At 43.9% G+C, this 25154-nt stretch overlaps 1 long non-coding RNA gene across 1 annotated transcript in view; it reads left to right on the forward strand.

Annotated features, from left to right (window-relative positions):
- Positions 1-25154, forward strand: part of LOC120585480 (uncharacterized) — a 160128-nt gene that overhangs the window by 130485 nt on the left and 4489 nt on the right. The window contains exons 8-11 of the long non-coding RNA XR_005648337.1: positions 2519-2670; positions 7001-7083; positions 21789-22073; positions 22752-23505. This is a non-coding gene — a long non-coding RNA (uncharacterized LOC120585480). The remainder of the gene's footprint in view (positions 1-2518; positions 2671-7000; positions 7084-21788; positions 22074-22751; positions 23506-25154) is intronic.

Below are 25154 nucleotides of genomic sequence, written 5' to 3' on the forward strand. Positions count from 1 at the left end.
CTCGCTCCCTTCCCCTCCTTCCCCTTCTATCCCTCTCCTCCCTCCCCTGCACTGCATACACCTAGAAAAGGCCATGTGAGGACAGCGGTCACCTGCAAGCCAGGAAGAGAGCTCTCGCCAGAACCCAGCTATGCTGGCACCCTAATCTCAGACTTCCAGCTCTAGAACTGTGAGAAAATGAATTTTTGTTGTTTAGGACACAGAATGTAGCCCAAGTGACTAATACGGGGTTTAGTATTAGTTATGTATGGTTGCCTCTTTTATTCAACTAAAAGAAGACCAGGAGGATGGGTTCACTCTGTAGGAAGAAGAACGCATAGATAGAGTAGCATGCAGACGAAGAACACTGAGAATGATGACATTTAGAATGATGACATCATGCTCCCAATCTCCACTCAGTCTGTGTGGCCGTGGGCAGGCCAGGAAAGATGAAGGCCTTTGGGATCTTAGTTTTCTAATTTATAAAATTAAGGGAATTTAATGAAATGTTTTTCAAGGTCTTTCTTCTTCCTCTTAGAGGTTTGTTTGAGCTCCATGATCTTTTTTGTCTTCCTCTGATGAAACACTGAAACCCTTGAGAGCTATGTAGGATTGTGGAGACGACCTTTTAAACCTTTCCTGTCTTGAATAACACACATTATTGATGTGGAAGTGGACCTGCTAATTTCTCTCTTGACTTTCTGTCTAGCCAGCAGGTTTTCTGGTACCTGCTCTTTATTTTAAACAGTTTGTAGATAGAGATAAATGATTTTTGAATTCAGTAGGCAAAAGCTGTAGTGAGACCATTAATCCAAGAAAAAGTATGCTAAATCTTCCTTTACGCTTTGAGAAAATGTTTTACTTATTTTGAGCCTCGCCTCAATTTCAGTCAATCAGTCTGTCTCTGTCTGTCTGTCTGTCTCTGTCTGTCTCTCACACACACATACATACACACACACAGTAGTGGGGTTTAAGGCACCTCTCAAAAGATATGCCTACCTGGAACCTGAATGTGACTTTATTTAGGAAAATTGTTTTTGTAGTTATAATTAATTAAGGATTTTGAGATGAGACCATCCTGGATTATTCAGGTGGGCCCTAATTCCAATGACAAGTGTCTTATAAGAGACAGAAGAGGAGATGACACAGAAGGGCAGAAGGCCATGTGATGACAGAGGCAAAGATTGCAATTATGCAGCCACAAGCCAAAGAACTCCTGGAGTCATCAGCAGCTGGGAGAGGCAGGGAAGAATTCTTCCCTAGTGACTTCAGAAGAAGTACAGCCCTGCTGACACCTTGATTTTGGACTCCTGTCCCACAGAACTCTAAGAGAATAAATTTTTGTTGTTTTAAGCCACCTAGTTAGTAGTGACTTGTCTTGGCGGCCCTAGGAAACTAATGCGCATCCTTCTTTTAATCTCGTACTTTTATTATATACCACTTCCTGGTAGATACATTAACTAGATTTAAATAATTTTTTATCTTATAGAAGACAGGCATATTTCCAGAGTTAAATACCTAAGCTATGCACGATTCTGGCGTTGAAGGGTGAATAGTTATCAGCATGCCAATATATTTTAGCTGATTGTTGAGAGGATTCTTCCAGGTAATGAGTGAGCTCAGTTTTGAAAGATGGAAGGATAGTGGTAACGTTGAGTGAGAGGTAATTTTAGTGTAAACAGAATTTTTCAACCTCAGCACTGAGATTTTGGGCCTGGTCATTCCCTTTTGTGGGGACTGTTCTGTGCATTGTGGGATGTTTAGCAGCATCCATGGCCTCCACTCACGAGGTGCCAGCAGTCCTCCCTCCGTCAGCACCTGTGACGACTGAAAATATCTCCTCACATTGCCACATGTCCCCTGGGCAGTGAAATCACTGGTTGGAAAAAGGGCACAAGTATAGACTCTGTGATATGAGAAGAGTCTAACAGCACTTCAGGGTCGACAGCGGTTTTCGGGGGAGAGCTGTACCCTAACAATAACAGACGGCTCTCCTTTAACCCAGAATAAAAGCGGGTCCACGGATGTGACAGAAAAGGTCTGTCACAGCCCTGAGTATCGCCCCGCCAATTTTTAATGTCAAAGGATCATCCCGTGACAGCAGAGAGATCTCTCCTCAGAGTGGAAAATGATATATACGTATATATGCGTTTACGCGGATACGTGTATGACACATTTATACAGCTCACGTGTGTGCATGGGTATACACGCGTGTACCCATGCATGTGTATGTGCATATGCATGCTTATGGATAAATGCTTATTAGTAAAGAGGGCTTAGTAGGTGGCATTGTCTTGCCTGGGCATCCTGATGTTTCAGGGCAGAATGAACCATTTCTAATGAGGATGACGTAGATGGAAAGCCTGTGAGAACAGTCTTCTTTCAAAAATGACTACGAGTCACGTTGGTGTAAGTGAGCATAACCAGAACAATAGTTTTGCTATTGCTTTGCAAAAGCCCTCTTTTCTCTCACAAATCTAAGGTTCACCCAGTTAATATGACAACGGAATTCTGTTCTTTTATTTTGTTCCCTACAAAGCGCTTCTGACCTGTGTGGAACTTCGTGATCTTCGCCACGCGGCTTGGCGAGCCACACGGCCGAGCCGCCTCTCTCCTTTCACACAGTTCTCCTGATGTGTTTTATGTCGAGTGTCATTACAGAGAATCCATCTTTCTAAAGATCCACTTGTGGTAAGCTTGAGTTCTTTTACTTCTAGAAAAATGTTCACATGCAGGGAAAAAAAAGAAGAGTCCTTCGACAAAATCTAAATTCTTTAGCCAGAGAACTGTTTATCTTTACCTTTAAATATATACGTTTGACAGGATGCAGACCGAGACTGAAAGTTGCTAAGAGCTGCTTCCTGGCTTGGGAATTGGACCGAGCTGGCCGGTCTAAGAGTTCACTGAGATCACATGAGAAAGACACCCCATTCCAGGGACATCAGGAATCATGAGATAAGCTCTGGAAGCAAATCCAGGATTTTGTGGAGAAACTCCTGTGGTCTCACGGAGCAAGAAAAATTGTAGGGAGTATCTCCTTGAAATTGGTTTTTAAAACTGAGGTTCATGAATCACAAGCATTTCACAGAGCGTCTGCAGATGTTAAAAGGACTCTAGATTTTAATTGACAGAAAGGTGAATTCTCACAGGGATGACATCAGGCCAACAAACAGCTAAAAGATTTCCTCACACAGGATTATTTCCTCTTTGAGAGAAAAATATTTTTTTTGTAGCTAAAGAATTCTTTTCCTGCTGATGGCACGTCATCATTTTTGCAATTATTAGCAGCCTCCTTGTGGTGGGGGCAGTGTAGTCTCCCGAGGTTGTAGCCCAGTTTGGAGCTGCCTCCCACAAACGTGAAGTTTGAGAAATACCTCTGTGGCCCGAAATAATTCAGAAGAGGCCCAGTTCCTGCTACAGAACGTGCTCGTAGGCTTTTGAGAGAAGTAGCACCTGCTCCTGGCCCGTGGCCCGAGGCGACACGACTCGCCCCTTCAGGGCCTGGCGTGTGGACCGCTGTGTGGACGTTGATGGCACGGGCTGGGTTTTTCCACAGTTAAGTGGGACGAGAACTCATTCCTTACGTATGCTTTTGCTTGTACAAGTGCTGGGTTTTGCCCACACGAGCAACTCCAAACCCAAATATGTAAGTCTCATTTGTGGTTACTAGGATGGAACCTGATGGAAAATTTGACCGTAAGTACAAAAAAGTCATGTGAAAAAAATTCCTCTGGTACAGAAATCAGGAAATAATTTTAACACTCGCTCCCCGAACACAGCCCGCCGTGGTACATTAACAAGGGCGTGGGTGACAGTGCCTCAGCCACCACCATTTTTGATCTGAATCCTCACAGTGGAATCACCGGCCTCGTAGGCCTGGGTCCCTGCCAGGGTCTGGGGGAGCCCCCTTTCTCTTTCCCCACCGTGGATGCTCTCTGGGGGTGCTGTGAGGTCCGTCTCTACCTTAGCATCTCATCTCAGTGGCCCTTGTCTCCTCTTGGCTCCAGAGGCCACTTTTGCCAGCGTTGGTTGGGGCCGGGCCCTTTCTCACATGGTGTCCTGAGTTTCTGTGTCTTTTAACGCAGGACGGACTGGCTCCTTCCTAGTGAAACAGGCTTAGCCCCCTCAAAACCCTCCTGCTGTCTGTCCTCTTGTTATATAACAGTAGCAGCAGCAGTAAAAAAGTATAAGAACTTTTTGATTTTATGGCTATTTCTCTTATAGATAAGATATAAGATTATAATATGCTTACAATAAGATATTATTTCTCTCCATCTTATAAAAAACTGTGCACGGACTCATCTTTAGAAATCTTAGCTATTTTTAATCAAACGAACGAAGCCTAAAGCAAAAGCGTGTTTTTAGAATACAAACTCCACACACCTTGACCCCCAACCAAGAGACTTTTCTGGAAATTCCGGAACATGTTCCTTGCAGAATGGCTGGCGTTTGGTTTGAATTTTCAGCTTCTTGCAAGACATTTTCTGAGAGAATTCGTGACTGGGTCCTTGGGCCATAAGGGCGCCCCCGGCACCTCTACCCTTACTCAGGTCTGGAGCTCAAATCCGGTCTGTCACCAGGGCATGGGGCAGGTTCGCTTCCGAAGCCACTCTCTAACCTGCATGTGCCAGTCACTGCCCTCCGTTTTGAGACGAAAAGCTGTTTTCACTGTTTGCTTCCTTCCCTTTTTTCTTCTTTTCTTCCACACTTTGGAATAGAAATCTCACCCATGGGAGAAACGGTGGCGTTAAGGGCTTTTAGGGTGGAAGGAGGTGGAGCCCGCGTTACCGAGGCTGACTCACTGCTTTAAAAAGCTCCACCTTCCCCCACAGCTGTCCCCTTACTCTCGAGGTCTCAGACGGGGGAGCGCTGTGTTACCTCGTTGTGGGGGCTGAAATAGTTTATTTCAATTTATATAAAATACCGAGCACAATCCAGGCTCGACAAAGAAAGAGCCACTGCGTCTCACCATCATGGTCACCGTCAAAGAGTTAAATTAGCTCTTTGTTAAATGACCACAGTAATTTATTATGTACGTTTTGAGGCCCCAGATCCCATGAGATGCCTGGAGCAGGGAACTGGAACCGCCTTTATCTCTCTTATTTCTAGAGATGCATCTCATTCTCAAAATGGGTTCTCGGAAAATGTAAAAAAAGATATTTAATCCCTTTGCAATCACTTCTCTTTTCCTTTTTAATTTCTTATCTTTTATACAAAATATTTACAAAAACTCATAGAGCTTTAAAATACTCCTAAAATCCCAACAAGAATTTTGTCCGTTTGTCTCTTCGTTTGTCTCTCCCTATTGCAGGACGTGGTTTCATGGGGTTGGGAGCTCTAACGGTGAACTCTTCAGTTTTGTCTATGCACAGATTTTTTAAAATGTTAATTTTAATTTTTTTCTGGTTGTGATAATAAGAAAGGCAGAAATATTAGAAATACTTAGATTCTTAAGTAGCTGATTTCCTTAAAACATTGTGTGAATTTTTGAGCGGTGCTCACAAACATTAGTAGAAATTTCTGAGTGGTGCTAAGTCGTGCTTGCCCCCAGCATGGCTTCTCACCTCTACCTCGTCTCACCAGGAGATGACCTGCACAGTATTTCTAAAATTAATATTCTTATTCTTCCCCTTGGCTGAATGGTTAGCTTTGGGAGAAGAGGGAACAGAGAGTATTTACTTCTAGATACATTAATATGATCCTGCCAGAGAATTTTGCACTTTAAATATTTGAGCTTGATAAACCAAAGGGAAGGATCTCTAGCAGTAGAATGGTAAAGGAATCGTCAGATATACACCTTGTACTCTGTGCAAAAGAGGAGTTATATTGTTGTGAGTAATAGGGACCCACACCCTACTCTCCTTCTCAAAAACCCTAATGGCTTAAAAAAATCCGGGGTCATGTTTATCTCGTGCAAAGGCAGAGAAGGAGGTAGGTAGTTTGGGACTGGCATGGTGACTTCATGGTAAATCAAAGACTTGGGGTTCTACTTTGCCATCTTCAAGATGTGTCTCTTGTCCTCATGCTCCCAAGGTGGTATCTGGAGCCCAACTTAACCTGTGCACATACCTGGGGAAGGAAGAAAAGGGCACAAAGAACATGTTGCATCAGTAGCCTAAACCGAGTTTTGGAAGCCCTGCCTAGTCCCCTCCGCTTATACATCACAGCCTGAACGTCAGCTTGTGCTACCCCGAACTGTAAAACAGGCTGGAAAATGCAGCACTTTCTTTAGTTCTTTGTAACCGAGCACATTGCAACCTTGAGAAAATGGGGCTCTACTGGAGGGAAGAAGGGGAGAATGGATTGGCTATTGGAGCGGCATTGGTAGCTCTGCACGCTCCTTACTCATCGTGAAGAGTGTATACATATCCCAATTAGAAAAACACTTTATGGGATAGAATCAAATCCTAAAATCTCAGCAAGGATTTTTCCATTCGTTCTTTCTTCTGTCCATTGCCGTGGCAGAACACGGGCCTGGGAGGTCTCTGGGTTTGGAGGTCTCACAGTGCACTTCACAGTTTTGTTTATCCACAGCTTTGTTTGAAGCAGTCTCTATCACTAGGGCCATTCATGTCTACACCCATTTCTTTGGTAAAACGTCCCATCTAACAACCTTGGGCATTAAACACCCCCTTAAAAACTAGTCATGTGGTTTGCTCTTTAGCTTACAACATGGCTTACACCATCCTCCCAAAGAGGCAGTCAGATCGATCACAGCCACCTGTTTCCTGCCCCCACCCCACTGGGAGGCTGGTGCTGTGGAAACACACAGCATTAGCCCTTCACCAATGCAGTGCTCACTTTGAAGTCACAACTTGCTAAGCCACCCTGGTAAAAGCAGGAACAATTAAGTTGGTCTTTTTAACTGAAATATTTGCTGGTGAATTTAAAAGTTAACACGTTTTGACACTGGCCTGATTTTTCAGTCTTGATTTTCTTCATTTCAAATTTGTGTTCTCAGCGCCTTAGAAGTTCTCTGAACTAGTTTTTTGGTATAAATGGTGCTGTATTTTCATTGTAGACCCAGAGGGCTGCTATCTTGACTGTCCCATTGCCTGCAAGAAAAGTACTGTAAAGTGATTTTCCTGCCACATCAGCTATAAGGTAAATCATTCCTTTATTCTTACCATTGCTAAATTATCTGCCTTTGGCAGGAGATCACAGAGAAACTGCAAACGGGTATAACCACAGTGCCTGCGGTCCCACAGGTCTGGCCAGGAACACTTGCTCCTCCAGACCCTATCCCGTTTCATGTAGCTCTGTTCTCTGGAAGGTTCCCTCTCCTGTCTTCTGCACAGTGGATTTCTCCCTTCTCTCTCCATCACTAGCATATGCTCCTTCACCCATATCATGTCACTGAAATTATGTTAAATAATGAAGTCGAAGTTTTGAGCCAAGTGTGAAAATGATTCTATCAAAGGAAACCATTGAATGTTCTTGATGCATTTTAGCCACATAAACCTTTTTTTAAAGCTCTTGTGTTCACGAATTTGTCGTAGTTTCCATAATTACACCTTTTATACCAACTGAATGTAAAGTTCATTAAGTTCCAGTCTGATGGAGGGTGGGAGCTCTGAAGCATGAGCTGAGTGAGGCGTGCATGCATCAGCAGAATGAGACCTCTCTGCACACAGAAGGGTTAGGCTGCATTTAGTGCCTGCCGGAGCCCTTGACTGCAGTTAAATCGTGTTAGCGTTTTCCTCTGGGGGTTCAGCAGCTTCGCCTGCTGAACGATTCCATCTAGGTGAAAACTTGGCGTGGAGCCTGGTAACCTCAGGCAGTGAATCTGAGCCTTGCTGCACATTGCTGCACATCCCCCAGCATCCCCTGCAGTGCGTACGAGGGGCTGAGTTTTAAAGAGGCAGTGAAATGATTCCTATTTACTCAAGCACTGAAGAGAGCTATTAGAAAGAAATCTTCCAGTCCTCTGTGAGATGAAAATCATTCTTCCACTGCTGGAAGAACAGCGATGGAGGTTTTGTGAGCCAAGAGGAAAGCAGCTGAAAGGGACAGAAAAATCATCAGGAGTGTTTTTCCACTCTTTCAAGTCATTAAAAATGGGCTTAAAATATTGAATGTGATTTTTTGTTCAAATGGCTCCTCCTGCCATACATAACCTGTCAACATCATGGTTCCTGTTCTTTCTTGATTTTTTTTTAGAAGTGTTGCATTGAAATAAGGTACGTTTATTCAGAAACTCTGCAGTGCTGACGTTTCTAGAAGTGTTGATACTCTTGGGTACTCTCTTTCCTGGTAGTAGAGTTTTGAAGAGAACTGGTTTTGAGGAAGAGTCCTGGAGTTTGAGTCTGCATTCGTCAACCACGACCCTGACCCAGTTACATACCCTCTGAGCCTCAGTATTCTTATCTGAAAGAATGGGGAGAGTCATATCCTAGTTGCAGGCTTGTGGCAGAGGTGACAGTAAAGCCCCTAGCACAGAGCTTGGCACCCAGTAGGAGCCCGGTCAGTGCTCGTTGCCTTCTCGATGCTGGCGATATCATATTACTTTATTAGTAAGATTATTTTATTATTTATAGTGGTACACTGGATTTATAAAGAACCAAAAGCAGGAGTTTGGAGAAGCGTGGCAGAGTGAGAGACGTCCCCAGATCTCTCCCCTTGAAACAACAATAAGCTGAACATCTAAAACCGAACAAAAAACACCCGAACTGCGCACCAGCACATCCGAGCGTGGGATCCGCGCATAAGAGCTACCATAGAGACAGGGGAAGAGGAGGAGACATTAATGACTAATAAACTATTCTTCTCTCTAAAAAAAAAAGAATTAAAAGCAAGTGAGTTAGATGAATATGATTAGTAGAGAGTCTTTATTTTAGCAATACACGTAATATGGGCCTATACTGACAGGTATAGTATGTCTGCAGGGTTGACTCTGAGTAATAAAATTACCGAGTCAAAAGAGTGCTTTTTACTTGGTAATTCTTAGCAAATTCCTCTCCAGAAAGGCTGCCCCAATTTTGATTCCCCTGAAGGTATATGGGAATGCCCAATTCTCCACACCCTGGTCAGAGCTGGATGTTGTCGGAGTTTTAATTTGGGGGCCACTGTGAGAAGTAAGATGATCTGTCACACTGGCAAATCTTTACTGCAGGATTCAAACCTAAAAGTGCCGGGGAACTACTGGACGCATATAGGTCGTGAAGTGCTGTGTGTGTGTTTTAATAACACGGCCTACCTTTCTCCTTCCATGGATTGGTACTTCTTTTCACTGTTTAAGTACTGGGTGAAAATTTCCAGTCCTCCTTCCCTTCGCCCCCACTCCCCAGGTTCTTATTTCCTTCCAGGCTTTTGCAGAGAGTCGTGTTTCTTAGCCCAAAGTAATGCAAACAGGGACGAGCAGACCCTCTATAACACAGCCCCTCATTGCTAGAGAAACTCCTCACAGTAGAGACCGCGAGACTCAAACTGGAGTGTGTAAACATCACTGCTTTGTAAAGGGCTCACGCGTCCTCCTCAGCAGTCCCATTCTGTAGGTCTGGGACGGAGCCTGAGCATTTGTTTTGAACAACAGCATGGATGACGTAGGCAGCCCTCACCTCACTGCTTTAGGAGGCAGCCAGCTTTTACCCAGCCGGATTCAGTCTCTGCGAAGATGTCTTTTGTGCTCATGAGGGTCAAGTAGGCCTCGGATAGGCAGGTGAGCTTCCCCCGTCACTGCGTACTCTTTGCTTTGGGGCTGTGATGGATCCCGGGTTGGTGCAGCTGAAACGCCAACGCTGGATGGGAGTGAAGAAAGTGTCTGCTTGACCTTTCAGTAGCGAGAAGCGACTCTGTTGTGCTCCTTAGGTTGGCAGCATCACACGTCTTAGCAGCTGCTCTCTGCACTTCACACAACCTGGGCCCTGTGACCTCAGTCGAATTGGAAAAACTCTGTGGTGTGCAGTTGTGGCTTGGGAGGGGGAGGAGGGAAAAGGGGCCTCCAGAATGAGCTCTTATTTGTTTCTCTTGGAGTTTTCAGCTCTTTAATCAAGTTTGTAGATGTTGCTATTAATGGATTCAGCAAGCCTGGCTCTGATGAGTTCCGGTTCCTTTCGACTGCCTGATCTGCCTCTAGCACAGGCCTCAGTGCACAGCAAGTAGTCGATAAGTGGTTATTGAGTGTTCATCCATCCACTCACTCTTTTGACAAATTTCTGTTAAGAGTCTGACTTTGGGCAGACAACCGGGTCCTAGGGATATGATGGCAGACAAGATGGACCTGTCCTTGCCCTTATGGGGCTTCTATTTTAATTGTTGAGTTCACTGTAAACTACAGTTCTATCAAGTGCCATGAAGAAGAATGAACAAGCTTTAGTGGGAATGAGCAACCTAACCAGGAGAGCAGACTTAAGAGAAGTGTTCCTTCGGAGCACGCAAAATCTAAAGGAAATAAACAAAAAAAGTGATGAATCTTTTGGTCAACGTGATAATCTATTTTGGGGGTACTTTAGGTCCAGTTGTTTTGAAGAAGCGCTTTCCAGGACCGACCGTCCCAGGTTTGTCTTCAGTTTGTCGAGCAGTTCCATGATGTAGAGATTTTCAACCACACAGCTCCTTGGTTCATTTTCATAGGGAAGTAGGTGTCTTTGCCCCTTTTTGGCCCAATATCCAGGCGTGTGCAAAATTCCCTGTGATCTCTCCAATATCAGAGCTAATTTTAGGCCCCAGCCGTGGCTTCCAGCCAGAGAGTTTGTGTGACCACCTCCTGACTGTGCTCTGGGAAGCATGATAACTGCTGTCGGGAGTGATGCTCTGACTTCTCCGAGCAGCGGGCTTTATAGACAGATGCTACTGTCCATGGACGGATGTCTTGTGAACAGCTTGGCCTTCCTTATGTGTTTGCTTTTGTGGCTGTCTCTTCATCACCATATTTAGGGACATCTGCTGTTGGGGATCCTGTGAGATAAATTAATTTGTGATTTGACCAGTCTGCACATGTCACCTGGATAGTCTCTTTTCCTTTGCTCCTACTATGCAAGTGTGTCGTTATTAATACCCATTAAAGTACTTCAGTGCTGCTGACACAGTGACATAGTTAAAAATGTTCTCTTATCCTCTGGGAAGAGGCTTCTTGTGTGCTTATTATTGGCACCTCTGGAAGGGTGTGAGCCCAGAAGTGGTCGTGGAGTTACAGAAAAACTCTGCCTTTGAGAATCAGAAACTTAGACTACCAAAAAAAAAAAAAGATCCGCCAAGATCCCCCAGATAGTCTCTGGATTGCCATTTGGATCTAGGTGGCTATTGCACTGATTTACTTAAAAACAGGAACGTCCCTTTTGTACCACGTTCAGTGAAGTTAGAACTTAGGGCGACTTCTTGAGGGGAGTGAGATGGAGCAACCTGAACCAATATTCATACGTGTGTACGAACAGTTGTTTTGGCTGAAGAATAATCCTTCACAAACTTATTGACAGGAGACTGTCGGTGATGCTACTGCAGATGTCTAAATGGAGCCAGCTCTGGGAGGAAGTGATATTTGAGCTCCTTCCCCTGAGGAGTTAGTTGGAATACAGATATTGGGATGGAGAGAGAGGGAAGGTGGTTCTGGGTGGTTTTTGGCACAGTCGGAGAGTTAAGAAATGTTGCTGTGTAAGGCAAGGACCTAATCCTGGAGGACCTCGTATACCATGTCTCGGAGCGTGACTCTTCTGGGGATGCAGGAGGAGGCACTGGTCCGGGCAGGTGGATAGAGAATAATACCGAAACAAGTACGTACTTTGCACCAAAAACCAAGCTACTCTTTTATGTGGATTATGTCATTCATTTCTTAGAATGATGAAGTGAGATGAGGCATGGGGAAGCTGAGCGATTTGCTCATCTTACACAGCAAATAAGCTGTGGTGTTCTGATTTGAGCTCAGCCTGACTAGGAATTCAAGTGCCTACTCACCTATCCCGCAGCCGGACAGCCTGTCGGGCCTTCTCTGGTGTGTGAGCAGTTATGTTCACCCAGTGTTGGGTTCATATGAACGCTTGCATTTTTCTGGACTTCGTTTCAGGAATAAGAGTTCCACATTTTTTCAGGATGATCCTTCCTGTTTTAGAATCTCTGTTTCATAAAGGGAATTTGACGAAATGTGAAAGGTATGAGCTTTGGAGTCAAGTAGATTCCAAAGTGGGATTTGTCCTCAAATCCCTGGGGCATTTGGTAGCGGTGGGACTTTGGGGCAAGATACTGAACCTCCCTGAGCCTTGGTTTCCTCATCTGTTGGGTCGAGAGGAGAACGCTCCCCTTGCAGGGATAAGGGGGAAGGAGTTCTTGGGGTCTGATGGGTAATGTATAAAGGACCGAACGTCACATCTGGCCAAGAGCAGGCGCTGGATAAATTATTATATTACTTACTATTCATTTCCTCGAATCTGCCAGCAGGGCTTCGGTTTGATCCTCCGCAGTCGTGGTCAGGGCTCAGCTGTCCAAACGAAGTTACAGAGGAGGCAGAGGCCACCTTCCCCTGGCTTCCGTGAGCTGCGGGGTGAGCTGGCTCAACCCGGCTCATGGGTAGGTGTGTTCCAGAAGCTGCTCTTTTCATTTCTGTGACACGTGCCTTAAAAAAAAACTGTTGTAAATGCCAGCTTTTTTTTTTTTTTTTTAAAATAACTTAACACACAACAACCTCCCATATCTCCTTAGAATCTCCCCTAAGTAGGGCTGTAATTGGTCTCTTAGCAGTAGAGAGTGCCCTCCCCAGGCTGTGTTTCTACCTGTGAAATTTAAGTCTCTGAATTGTGACTGAGGATAGTAAGAGGCTTCTTTCCATGATGGTGCAAGCTGGCCAATGTCTTGGCTCCAGATAAAGTAGGGTTTTTTAGGGTCTCATTACCGTACATGTTCGGGCTATCCAGACTGGCACTCTAGACCATTTTTGCTGAGGATCTTCTGTTTTGTTTTTGGAAAAACTGGCAGAAAAGTTCTTGGGGTCTGATGGGCAGCAAGTGTACAATTATTAGCACACTGCTAGCATCCTCCTGAGATGTCATTTCATGTATAAGGCGGCCCCAGTTCCAGAGTAAAGGGAGCCCAGTCACCTGCATATACCATACCTGCCGATGAGCTTACGATGTTTGCTATTATCTTCATTTCTTTCTTGATTTTATCATGAAAGTGTTTATTGATTACAAACGGGCCAGTGCCTCAGGGAATGCCAATGTGACTGAGGGCTCCCCCCTCTGTCCCCAGCTCTTGTGGGAGGGCACTGAGGGACACACCCCAAGTGTACAGATAAATGCGTGGACGAGGAACGCGTCAGATGTAGCAGCCCAGCCCCGTGGAGGTCCCAGGGAGGGCGACGGTGAACCCGGGTGTGGGGAGCGGGGGAGTTTCAGCGAGAACAACTCCTTCCTCATGGTTACGAGATAATGGGTTAAAACAGGTAAGAGGCAAGTAGCTCTTAAATAAAACCATGCTCTGTTTACCGCAGAAAGAATTCTGGACTAACTTGACCCTCAGTCACTTTAACATATAAAAATAGAAAAGGACAAAGCGAACGAGGGCTTCCCCAGACACACAGCACAGACTCTTCCAAGAGGCAGAAGGGGGAATTTTGAATGCAGGAGGCTACAGCTTGTTTATCAAGCCCGAAGTGCTCAAAATACACCTGGTGCTCAGATTTCTGAAGACCAGTGTATCTCTCTAGAGGGCAAATTGCCATTTTTCTAGTGTCCATTAGTGTCAACGAATCCATAAATCTACCATTCTGTGTTTAGCTCATAACACCTTCAACCGTAAAATAATGCAAACCCAGTTTAATGACATATTAAAATGGTCTCTACTGGCTTAAAAAATAACCTCCTATTTTTTCTTTTAGAAAAAGACCCACTTTTTCTTTCTCGAGTTATTCGTTGCAGAAACACGGATAGGCAAACAAATTAAACCAGGAAGCACATCCCTATTTTATCCAAGTTTTAGTGTGAGTCTGGACGGGCCTTTACTGTTCTTCTCTGGGCTTCGAGTTCTTCTGCCTTGGCTGAAATCTTACAATCGAAAAATTTTCCATCTGACTTGGGCCCTTCAAGTCAACACTGTATAAACTTTTCATTTTAAATCATGCCGAGTTTGAAGGGAGTCGAAGCAGTTGCACGGTTCCTGTTTTGGCCAGAGCCACGCCCCAGGAGACCATCTCAGCTGCCTCTGTTCTCCATCTGTGGGGCTAGATTTAGGGGAAAAGTGATATGTGACCATTCTATTCAGTGCCTACCCATGTTGCCCCAAATACTCACTGTCTACCAGCAGCATCCTCCAGCAGGTCAGAGCTTGAACGTCTTTCTTTCAACGTAAACTTTGGGTGGACCCAGCTCTGTGCCGCCTCTTCCTCCCGCGATGCCTTCGCGCTCTTTCCTCCTTTCCTGTGCTCCGCATTCTCTCTGAAACCTGGGTTGTCGCTCGTCACTGACTTGAGCGGAGGGGGCCCTTTATGCCATTCTCCACTAGGACTTTTCTGAATGTCCTCCGTCGCCCAGTGCCACCAAATGTCCCTTTCCTCTTGTGTTGCAGTCTTTCCCTCTCCGCTGGCGCGTCCTTGCCTTCTGTTCATAAACACCTTCTTGTTTCCTCACGTCTTCATAAAACCAGAGGTTAAAAACAAAGAGACAACAACAATGAAAACCTTTCCCAGACATGTTAGGGTCATTTCCCGTTTCTTTGCTGTCCAGCCTTCTGTGAGACTAGTCTTTATTTCCAAGGTTTTACTTCTTCTAGTAAATTCTGTTTTTCGTTTCAAGAACTATAGAAGAACTGCTCTCTTGAAAGTTGCCAGAGGCTTCCTATCATCAAATGCAGTCACAGTTTCTTGTTAATTGACTTTATATTAAACCTGACACCATCGACAACCCTATTCCTGCCCCGCTCCCGGCCCGTCCTCCCCCATCCGCCCCTCAAAGGCAACTGTTTCTCAAGGGTTTCTGCCTGTTCTTTTTTTTTTTCAGACTACATTTCTCTCCTGCGTCATCTCATTTAGGCCCAAATCTTCTAATATCATATCTATGCTAATGACTCCTAAATCTGGATTAGCCCTAATTTCTCTCCTGGTTACTGCAGACTATTGAGAAACCGCGTTTGCATATGCGCACAGGGTCCTTAAACTCAGCAGTGTCTACATCCAGTGATTTTCCCCTCTAAACTTGCTTCTTCCGCTGTATCCCTCATCTCTGGTAATTATATCTCTCTCAAAGCCAGGCAAGCTGCACCCCTCTGACATGTTCCCCACCTTCACTCCCCTCATTAATCAACCCAAAGTACTGTCAATTTCTTTGCCAAAATGTTTCTTAAATTATGCCTTTTCTGTCTTTATAGCATTACTTTAATGAGGGTTTGGATTATTTCATTAGTCCCCTGGATTCTAATCTCTTGCTTCTCCAAATCATCATTTCCACTGATTCTAAAGCTGTCTTCTAAAAACATAGTCCACACCATCTCACCTCTTACGTCTTGCTTTCGACAGCTTCTCAAATTGTCTGAACAGTTAAATATAATCTCCCAAGCATGGTATTCAGTATCTTCCATTGTGTGCTATATCCTTTTAGGTTTCTCTCCATGGATTTATATGTAGTTTAGGAGACACGAGACACACAGCAGGCACCTTCAGGTCCCCTGACTTCTGCACTTGCTATTGCTCATGTCAAGATGGCGTTATGGCCTCCCTGCTCTGTGCCTGGCTTGGATACAACACCTCTCCTAGTCTGGCCCAGTACCCCAATGAGCTTATCTACTCTGAACTCTACAACATATTGTAACGGACGCAGCAGGATGGGAGGGAAAGAGCGCTGATTTTTTGCATCAGACAACTTGAATTTAAATCGCTCTCTACCACTTGCAGGTTTCACCATTGTCCATAGCTTCCAGGTGGCCCAGAGAGACTTTGCCACCCCGTGCTGCTCAAGTTACAGATGTTGTGGTCATTCCTGACTTTTCTCTTTTTCCCACACCCTACATCTACTCCATCAGCAAGTTACGTTGGCTCTGCTTCCCAAATACTTCAGGGTCAGGCCACTTCTCTGAACCTCCACTGCTACACCTGGGGCCAAACCGCCTTTCTCCCTTGTCTGGATTTTTGCGGGAGCCTCCTTACTGGTCTTCCTGCCTCAGCCTGTCCTCAGCACAGCATCTGGAGTGATGCTGCTTCACTGTCGGATCTCACTCCTCTGCTCAAAACTCTTCTGTGATTTTCTGACTCATTCAGAGGTTTACAAAGACAAAGGCCTGACTTGCTTCCCTGTATCCTTACTTTTCTCTCCTCATCTCGTACTGCCCTTCCCTTCCTCGCTCTTCCTTCGTGGTTCCTCACACATGCCACGGACAACCCAGCCTTGCGCCTTGAGTTTGCTCTTGTTTACACTTGGCACGCTCTTCCCCAGATACCCACACTCCTCAGAAAAATGCTCCAGGACCAAAAACTTCATGAAAATCTGTTGGTAATAAATGTAATAGATTACTGTTTACCGATATAAATATTTATTCAACAGATATGCAAAGGGTAAGGTAACTCACGTATATTGACCTCATCGAGTTGCGTATTGAGTTAGAATATTTTCATTGTGTGATTTAATTCTCACATTAATTCTCACAGTAATCATGTGTGCCCCTTTTATAGGAAAAGAAAGCAAGGCTCAGAGAGATTAAGTAATCTGCCTGAATTGGGAAGGAGAGCTTTTGAAATAGGGTCTAACTTCAAAGCCCATGCACTACTCTTTTCTGTATATTACATTGTTATCATCATCATCATCACTATCATATCATCATCATCATAGCATCATCATCGTCATCTCTATCTCCATAATATCATCATCGTCATCATCATCATCATCATCATCGTCATCATCATCAGTCTACATCTATATCCACCAGGCACTGTGCAAGACGCTCCATATACAATAATGAACAGAAAATGGTACTTGTGCTTGGCAAACTCCGTCTAGCAGGAGAGCCGTTCTCACGCAGTTTTGAGCAGCGGGCCGGCGTGCTACAATGGGGGCCAGTGTGTCAGTGGCAAACACACGGAGAGCTCTGGAGGGACGCAACAGACTGTCACTGACAGAAGTATGCGCAGTGATGTGGGAAGTGATGTTGGAGACACGTGTGGTCCGTCACCAGGGAGAACGCTGTGGGAGACAAGTGCAGCCTTCTGTGCGTGTGCAAGGAGCAGTTCAGGTCACCGCTGAGAATGACCGGCCACTCTGCTGTTCACTTCGGTCCTTTAAAACATAGGTATTCAAAATCTATGCCTCCGGCGTCGTCATCCATGCTCGTTACCAGGCAACAGTCAAAATTATTGCCTCAGCGAGGGCCCGGTGTTGTCTGATCTTCCATTTTTTTTTTTTTTTCCCCAAAAGGATCTTAACATTTTCATATTTATGTGAAATCCCCCAGTGGTTACATGTTGGCAGTTGGTTCCTCTGTATTAGAATATTGGCTTGCCAGACCAGACAACACAGGTCTCTTGCAGGCCACGTTTGGCCCCTGTGTCCCTACTTTGGTGAGCCTTGCAGTAGGGGAAGAGATAGAATACTAAACAGCTGAGCTAACCCCAAAGGCTCTGAGAGATGGTGGCCCAACCCCACACACCCTGGACCCCGGCACTAGCCCTGGGGGCGAATGCTGAAGAAGGCATCGCGGACTTCATAGTTCTTATTCCCTGTCCCCTCACCCGCCACGCCAGTTATGACTCTGCCTCTCTCTTCTGGAGCCCCGCCCTCATGCCTGTGGGCATCTTCCCAGAGAGGCGGTGGGGGCGAGGGTCCCCTGTGCCACGAAAAGGGGGTGGAATTACGAGGAATATATTTTGGCCATCTCAGACATTTTCTCAGATAAATGTGCAATGAGCAGAGATTGTGGGCGCTGCGATCAGCAAAGAGGTCGGGGTAAGGGGTTCAGATTCCGTCCAGGAGGAGCGTGGACGTCAGCGATTGGGCGATGCCTCCCGCGGACTCTTCTAAAACCATCTCGGAAAGGCTCCTCCCCTTTTCTGCGGTTGTGTTTCTTTAAGCATACACTTTTTCAAAAGTACAAAATTCAAAAATGGAACACACGCCATTAAAAAGATTCTTTTGACTGCCCGTTTGTTCCCATTTTTCAGCAGTGTGCTTGCTGATCTTTCCAAAACACAATCGGATTATGTCACCAACCACTTAAAATCCTCTGATGGCTCCTTTGTCCTTTAAGATGTTTCATTGTATCCCTGCTCGAAGTGCCTTCTGAGCCAACCTTGCCTTATCTCTAGCGTCAACTCCAACCTCATGCCCCCATCCCTCGCCCCCATGCAAGGAGGTTGCCTAGCCATTATGGAACTCCTGCCCGCCCAACGCATAAGGACATTTCACACCTCAGGGCTTTTATGTGGTGATGTTGTTACCTCTTCCTGCTTCCTCCCGTCCCCAATTTCCCTGCCCTCCTTGTCTTTCAGAATTCAGTTTAAATACTACCTCTTCCAGGAAGCCTTCCTACTTCCTTTCCCTCTGGTGTGATTCAAATGTCTTTCTGAGCTCCGGTTATTATGTATGCTACATGCCTTTATCTCAGCCCTTTCAAACTAACAGTATTCATACTGTCAAAATGTTATATAAATGAAATAACTTGGCGTTTCACCTTTTGGGATTGGCTTTTTTCACTCAGTGCAATTCCCTGGGGATTCATCTAGGTTGAACTTACTTTCGATCATGTGGGTGAGGTGGGAATCAGCTAGCTAAGGTGAGATAAGCAGTTGCCCCAAGTGGGAGCAAGTTTATGGGTGGTCGGCCTAGAAGGCATTTATTTGCCAGCTCGTTCTTAACTTAGGGCGACCTGTGTTCTATCAGATATCTATCTGTGAGAAATGACTTTGCATTTTCATCTGTAAGTTATTTTCTTGAATTAAAGTCCTCAAGTGCTAGGGAAGCCATAACTTTTCTGCCTTATGGTATATTGAAAAGCATCCAAATATCTAAAGGCTAGTGGTCTTTAGGGTATGCTAAAGGGGAGACCAAGAGGATTGTAGTGATTTTGGGACTCTAGCAGTTAGTGTTCTAAAAAATCGTCCAAAGATACCAAAGAAAATGTTTGAAAGTTTCTTCTATCCTTAAATAAATATTAAAATTTAAAAATATCCTAGGTACTAGTTTTCACAAAATTTTAAATGTCTGGTTTAAAAGATTTGAAATTTTAAAAGGATGCGATTTGAATTAGATTTACGATTTAAAGTTTTAACTTAAAGCACTTAAAAAATCTATCTTTTTGTGATTTACAGAGTTGACATTAATCTATATAGTACTTTTCCTTTTGGTTTTCCGATTTAAAGGAAGTAAATATAGGCCGATGGAAGCTAGTAGGATGAACTAAGAATGGGGTAAAATTCTATCTAGGCTCTATGACTCCTTGAATCAAATGAATGACTCCATCCTACATATGGATCATGATTATACATCCATATGTAAATTTGGATAGGAATTTATAATTATAACTTGTACCTCATATAAAATTTAAATGGCAAGTTCTTTATAAAACTATATTCGGGATTTTGTGTTCGTGAGAGCACATGGCTGAAAGCTTGGGCTCTGGACTCATACCGCTTCCACCTGATAGCCACGTGGCCTTTATAGATCTCTGAAGTCATCGTCCTCAGTTTACTCATCTTTGAAATAGGAATAATCCTAACAGCTATCATTCCATGAGCATTTAATATGTACCAGTACTCTTTCACACATTTTGCATATATTATAGCAATTAATGTTTATTAAGATTCCTATTTTGTTGATGAAAAACACAAGAACACAGAGAGGTGAAGTAACTTGCTTGAGCTCATGCAGTTAGTGAAGGGTGTAGTCAGTACCAGCCTAATCTAACTCCAGTGTCCATGCTTTTAACTGCTTAACCACTAAGCTCAACTGTCAGAACGTATGTCCAAGAGCATCTACCTGGTGAGTTTGTTATGATTAAATAGAAGATGCATATAAATGAAATCATCTCATTAAATTAGGTGATCTATTTAAAGGCATAGTGCTTGACACTTAAGTGTTCAATAAATGCTGGCAGATGAATTACTATTATTATTATCACCATAATCATTATTTGGCTCTTTCACTTGGCTGCCGAGCTATATCTAAATAAGCAGATTCCCAATTGTCTTTCACTTTAACTATCATCATAAGGTCTATTCAAAAGTATTCAGTTGTTTCTAATTCAAAAATTTCTTTCTGGCTTTTCCAACCACAATGTTTTGCAGTGACAGGTAGTCTGAGATGTATAGTTTCTAAATTGTGTCAGCAAAAACCATCCTGGTCAAGTTTTAAAAATTTAATGTCTGGCACAGTTTATTTTTCCATCTTGCAAATTCCTAATATATACTAGGAATGACTAGATCTTAAGAACCTATGAATTCAGTTTTAGAAATTAATGCAAAGTAGTGTTGGTGATAAGAATGCGCATAAATGCGATGGTATGTAGAGGCTTGTGTTCGCCATGAAGATTGACACATTCAAACTTTTCCATCAGCGCTGAATGCTTCTTCAACAGCAGCAGCATGTCATTTAATACAGCAGCAACACGAAACTCTGCAGGGGGCGAGCGTTCAGCTGCTTGATGCTGCCTCCTCTGCATGGCTTTTCCATGTTAGCTCCACGCTGAGTAGCAGCCTCCTGTTCGGCCTGTCTTAAGGGCCTCAGTTGCTTAAACCAACATCTCAGTTGTCATAAACTTGGTTTTGTCTTGTAACATGCTCTACTAAGACCTTTGCTTGGGAGATATCTGGCCGACTGAGCTTCCCTGTAATATGAAAAACACCTTTCACGTCTGGCTGCTTTCCTGTTTCCAAATCCATAGTTCCATTCTGAAATCTGAGTTGCTTCCCTAGAAATGCTTTTCTTCTTTATAGCTGGCTTTTTCTTTTCTAACATCACCACACCTGTGTCATATTAACCTGTAAATGCATATTGAGTGCAAATGTATTTCTCTCTTTGAGGGATATAAAGTAACATGTATTCAGAAATATGAATCCATTTCTGCAGAGTATATGCAATCAATCATTTCATGAATGAATGAAACTTTGGTACTGTTTGGGTACTTTCAAACAGCTTCTTCATAATAATTCTAGATATTGATAAATTAGTATGCCATCAATCTGTCTATGGCTCCCTTATGTAACAAAAACGTGTTTTTTAACAGTTTTCCCCCAAAAGATTTTAAATGCAATTAGAGAATGAAACAGGTACATGTGGATAAATAAATAGCTTAGAATAGATGGCTGCTATGAATGAAAATCAGAAGTGAATTCTGCGACTTGTGCATATAGTTCCTAAAAGGTGTTGGTTCAAGGGACTTAGGTTTTTGCCTTCCAGAAATGAACCAGCTGCTTCTTACCTCTGCGAGCAACTGGGAGTATATGGTGAAACTCAATAATCTTAATACATAGCACCTTTCACTCAGGCGTCTCCAAAGACCTAATAGATGTTAAGCTCCTACTAGATACCAACTCAATGGCACTTTTCAGAAAACAAGCCATGCTCAACCACTTAGATCTGAAGTAAGGTTTTGGTGGTGATAGGTCTGCCAAGTAATCTTGGCAGTTCTTTTCCTTAGCTATTCTCGGGGTTGGGGAGAGGAGTGAACTAAACACTGCATAAACAGGGTCTTGACAGTTGCTACAGTAAGTCCCAGTGGTGGGGGCATTCTCATTTCACTGTCAGAAAACCCGAAGCCTCTGTGTGCATCTGGGTTAAAAAAAAAAAAAAAAAGAACAGGAGTCAACCCCACACTCAGCTCTCAAGCTTTTCCTGTCTCATTCTTACCTGGCTCCACCGCGCTGCTTCCTACTGCTGAAACCCTCTTCCTCCCACTCCTGTTTCCAGATCATAATTGCTCACCGTCATCCTGGGAAGTCTGCACGGCAGTTATCCCAACTTCTTTCCATCCTTCTCACCTGCCAAAAACGAAACAGTGCCCATTTCTCAAGACTTCAGCACCTTCCTTCACTGAACGAATATTTATAGCATCTTCACTGTGGTCGCACCAGAGAAAAGGTGGCGATTGTGCTTCCAGATTGGTGGTCTAGATTGTTCCCTCATCTATGTCTGTTGATTCTCTTGGATTTGCCTGGGCACAGTTTTCACAATGATCACCTAGCCTATGCACATGTAAGTGTTCCATGATCCTAAAAAATGTTTTTCATTTATACACGTTAACAGCGACAGGTCTTGACTGTTAAGAATTACATGGATTTTTTTAGTCTGTAACGGGGGAACATATTTGAGAATCTGCTTTTACCTTCTGAAAGCTGTATTAGTCATAGATAACATGTCGTTTTGTCAATCCTTGGACTTTTTAAGGGTTGCATTACAGAATGAGATTGTTAATCATGTTTTCAATAACATACAGAAATAAACTGCGTTCATACTTTATTAACCGCTAAGATGTGCCAGAATAATGTGCATGTGTGTCACTGAAAGTGTGTAGAATTTACCTGCAAAAGTTCAGGGCTGTCGAGGAAAACCTCAGGGCTAAAGAAGAACATGTGTGGGGCTCCTGACCTAGCCTGAGTCAGGCCCTGGTCCCTCAGGAGTGAGGCTGCAGGGCAGACTGGGTGGATCGAGGTTAGCATGTCGTAGGCAAGCAGAGTGATTCTGCCAGAGGGAGCAGCATGTACAAAGGGACGTGGCTGCTACCGCAGGAAAGCCCGTGAGACCCGAGATGAGTCTGAAGAGGTGGGCAGGGGTCAGGTCATCAGGCATTTAGAGCCACATAAAGGATTTTGGCCTTTATCACATTGGGTCACCATTTTTCAGTCTCTATCCTCTCCCACCATTATTTTCAAGGACCCCGATATCTCTTTGGCCTCTGATTGCTTCGTCTTGCTCACCACTCCTTCACAGCTAGCGTGGATGTCGCAGATGCACAGAAATTGTAATCCTGGTGTCACGCAGAGCTCTGCAGAGAGCGCTTAGAAAGTGACCAACTAGGAAAGGCTTCCCACAAGAGACGATTTTTGACCATCAGCATTTCCACAGGTAGACATGGGCATCGTAAGCTATACCCAGATGCTGATGTCATTCTGTGCCAAGTTGGCTTCAGAGGTTTTAACGTGGGGTGGGAATGTAATCATTTGGATCACTTAGATACCTCAGAGAGGTAGTTTGGAGAATGGGCCAGAACAGGGAGGGACCGGAGACTGAGAGTTCAATTAGGAACAGGTCTCAATCATTTAGGTCAGACATAACAAGAACCCGAAACTCAGGGACTAGATGGGAGAGATTTCTACGGAGGAGGAGCTATAGGATTTGAGGACCAAGGAGAGCCAATGGTGACTTACGAGAGTGTTTTCTTAGCTGAGAATATGAATAATCAGTATTCCAAAAATTCGATATTCAGATATTGATTGAGTTGATTACAGATCCTAGATTATGTAAAAAAAAATGTTTGACTAATTTTTCTAATTTTCGTTGACAACATTTGTTTGGAATCCAGGGATATTAGGAATCTTCATTCCAGCATGGGGAGTGTCCCAGAAGGGAGCGTGACTGTCCTGTGTCCCATGGTTCTTCAGTGGCGTTGCTGGACTATCACAGACAGGTACGTGGGGGAGCATCTAGATTTAGGACGGCCATCTATGTGCCGTTTCCCTGAACAGTCTGGTTTGGGGCCCAGGATGTGGAAGCGGATCATCGACGGCCGTGAAGTGTGTTTACAATAATGTCCAATTTTAGATCACCCTGAAGGCCCACGTTTTTCCACTTTCTTTGGGGGGCGGGCAGTGGGACAGTAATGGAGGAGTAAATGGATGCTAACAACTGCCAGCAGCATGGATTCTCTCCCTGAAGTTTTAGAGAACCTCCTTTTATACATGACATATTTCTGATATTTAAAAACTGAAGCTTGTCTGAATAAAGAAATACAGGTCTAGAGATGCTTTGCCTTTTTCTGTCTCTCAAGGGTAGTCAGTTCTCTCCGTGATCTTATGAACAGTAAATATTTTAAATTTTTTCTTTTCTAAGGATCAGCCTAAGGAGTTTGATAAACTCATGTAGCTAAAGCCTGTATATCAGTGTAACAAGAGACTTATTAAAAACTTTCTAGAGACAAATTCTTAATGCATACTTGCTTAGGAAAATAAATTAATCATACATGCTGGCTATTTAATATTGTAATTAGGTGTATCTATAGATACGTCATCGGCTTATTGGTAATGAATACATTAATGATCATTGATACTGGGAGGATCTTGCTTCGTTCTTATTAATGCTTTATTGTGGAAAGGTGGAAAGTTCATTAGACCATGTGCATACGCGCGCGTGTTATATACATACATATAAATACTTAGGCTAAGCTCAGTGTTTCTACGTTTTCTTCCTTAGCTTTTTTCTCAGCATACAACAATGCTATTTTGTAGGTTTAGAAAGGATAAAGGATGGCTTTGGACAAAAATGCTGCCTTGTCAGGTAGGAGGCTTGGGGTCATGTGAGGGAGAAGGGGCACGAGGACATCGAGAAGCAGAGCTCCGTGGACATGTGTGTGAGCGACCTGAGCACGACCCAAGGGGCGTTTGAGGTCATTACCCCTCCGGTCACCTCTCGTCGCTTCTTCAGTATCATGACACGAAATTCAAAATTAAGTAGCGACTGAGGTCAGACAGGACCGGGGGGACGCCGTTTTCTTTCCACCACAGGGAGGTCTGCTCTCCTTCGCCAGCCCTTTCCTGCTCCTCGCCCTTCCCCTTCTCAGCTCCGTTTCATCTTTTCACTGCTTGAAGCTACCGAATGTGTTGTCCGTGGGGTAGGGAAATAACTTCGATTGTAGAACTAGAGCCCTAGCCATATATGAATGAGAACAAAAGCGGCTGTATCCGTGGCTTCAAGGGCAATTAATCTGGCAGGCAAACACCCCTGGAACAGACTTTCAAAGAAAGAGAAAGAAAGAAAAAAAAAAAAACAGAATAAACACACTTTATACCAATAAATTCTCTATCTTCAGGGGTGTTTTACTACATAGACAAAATCCTTTTTTATTAGATGTTTAAGTCTCGTTTTATTCTGATTAATATGAAAAAAAAACTCACACCACTTCCTATAGAACTTCTTCAATAGATTAATTGGGCGTAAAATTCAGAAGTACATACTAAAGTGTTCAGGACCATGATGAGTATTTGGGAGGGGGACGGGCAGTGTGGCCTCTATTTTGCTGTGCTGTTTAGTTTCAATACCAAATTGTTTTATGGAAATCAT

This window comes from Pteropus medius, unplaced genomic scaffold (genome assembly GCF_902729225.1).
Source record: "Pteropus medius unplaced genomic scaffold, Ma_sr-lr_union100, whole genome shotgun sequence".
Lineage (NCBI taxonomy): Eukaryota > Metazoa > Chordata > Mammalia > Chiroptera > Pteropodidae > Pteropus > Pteropus medius.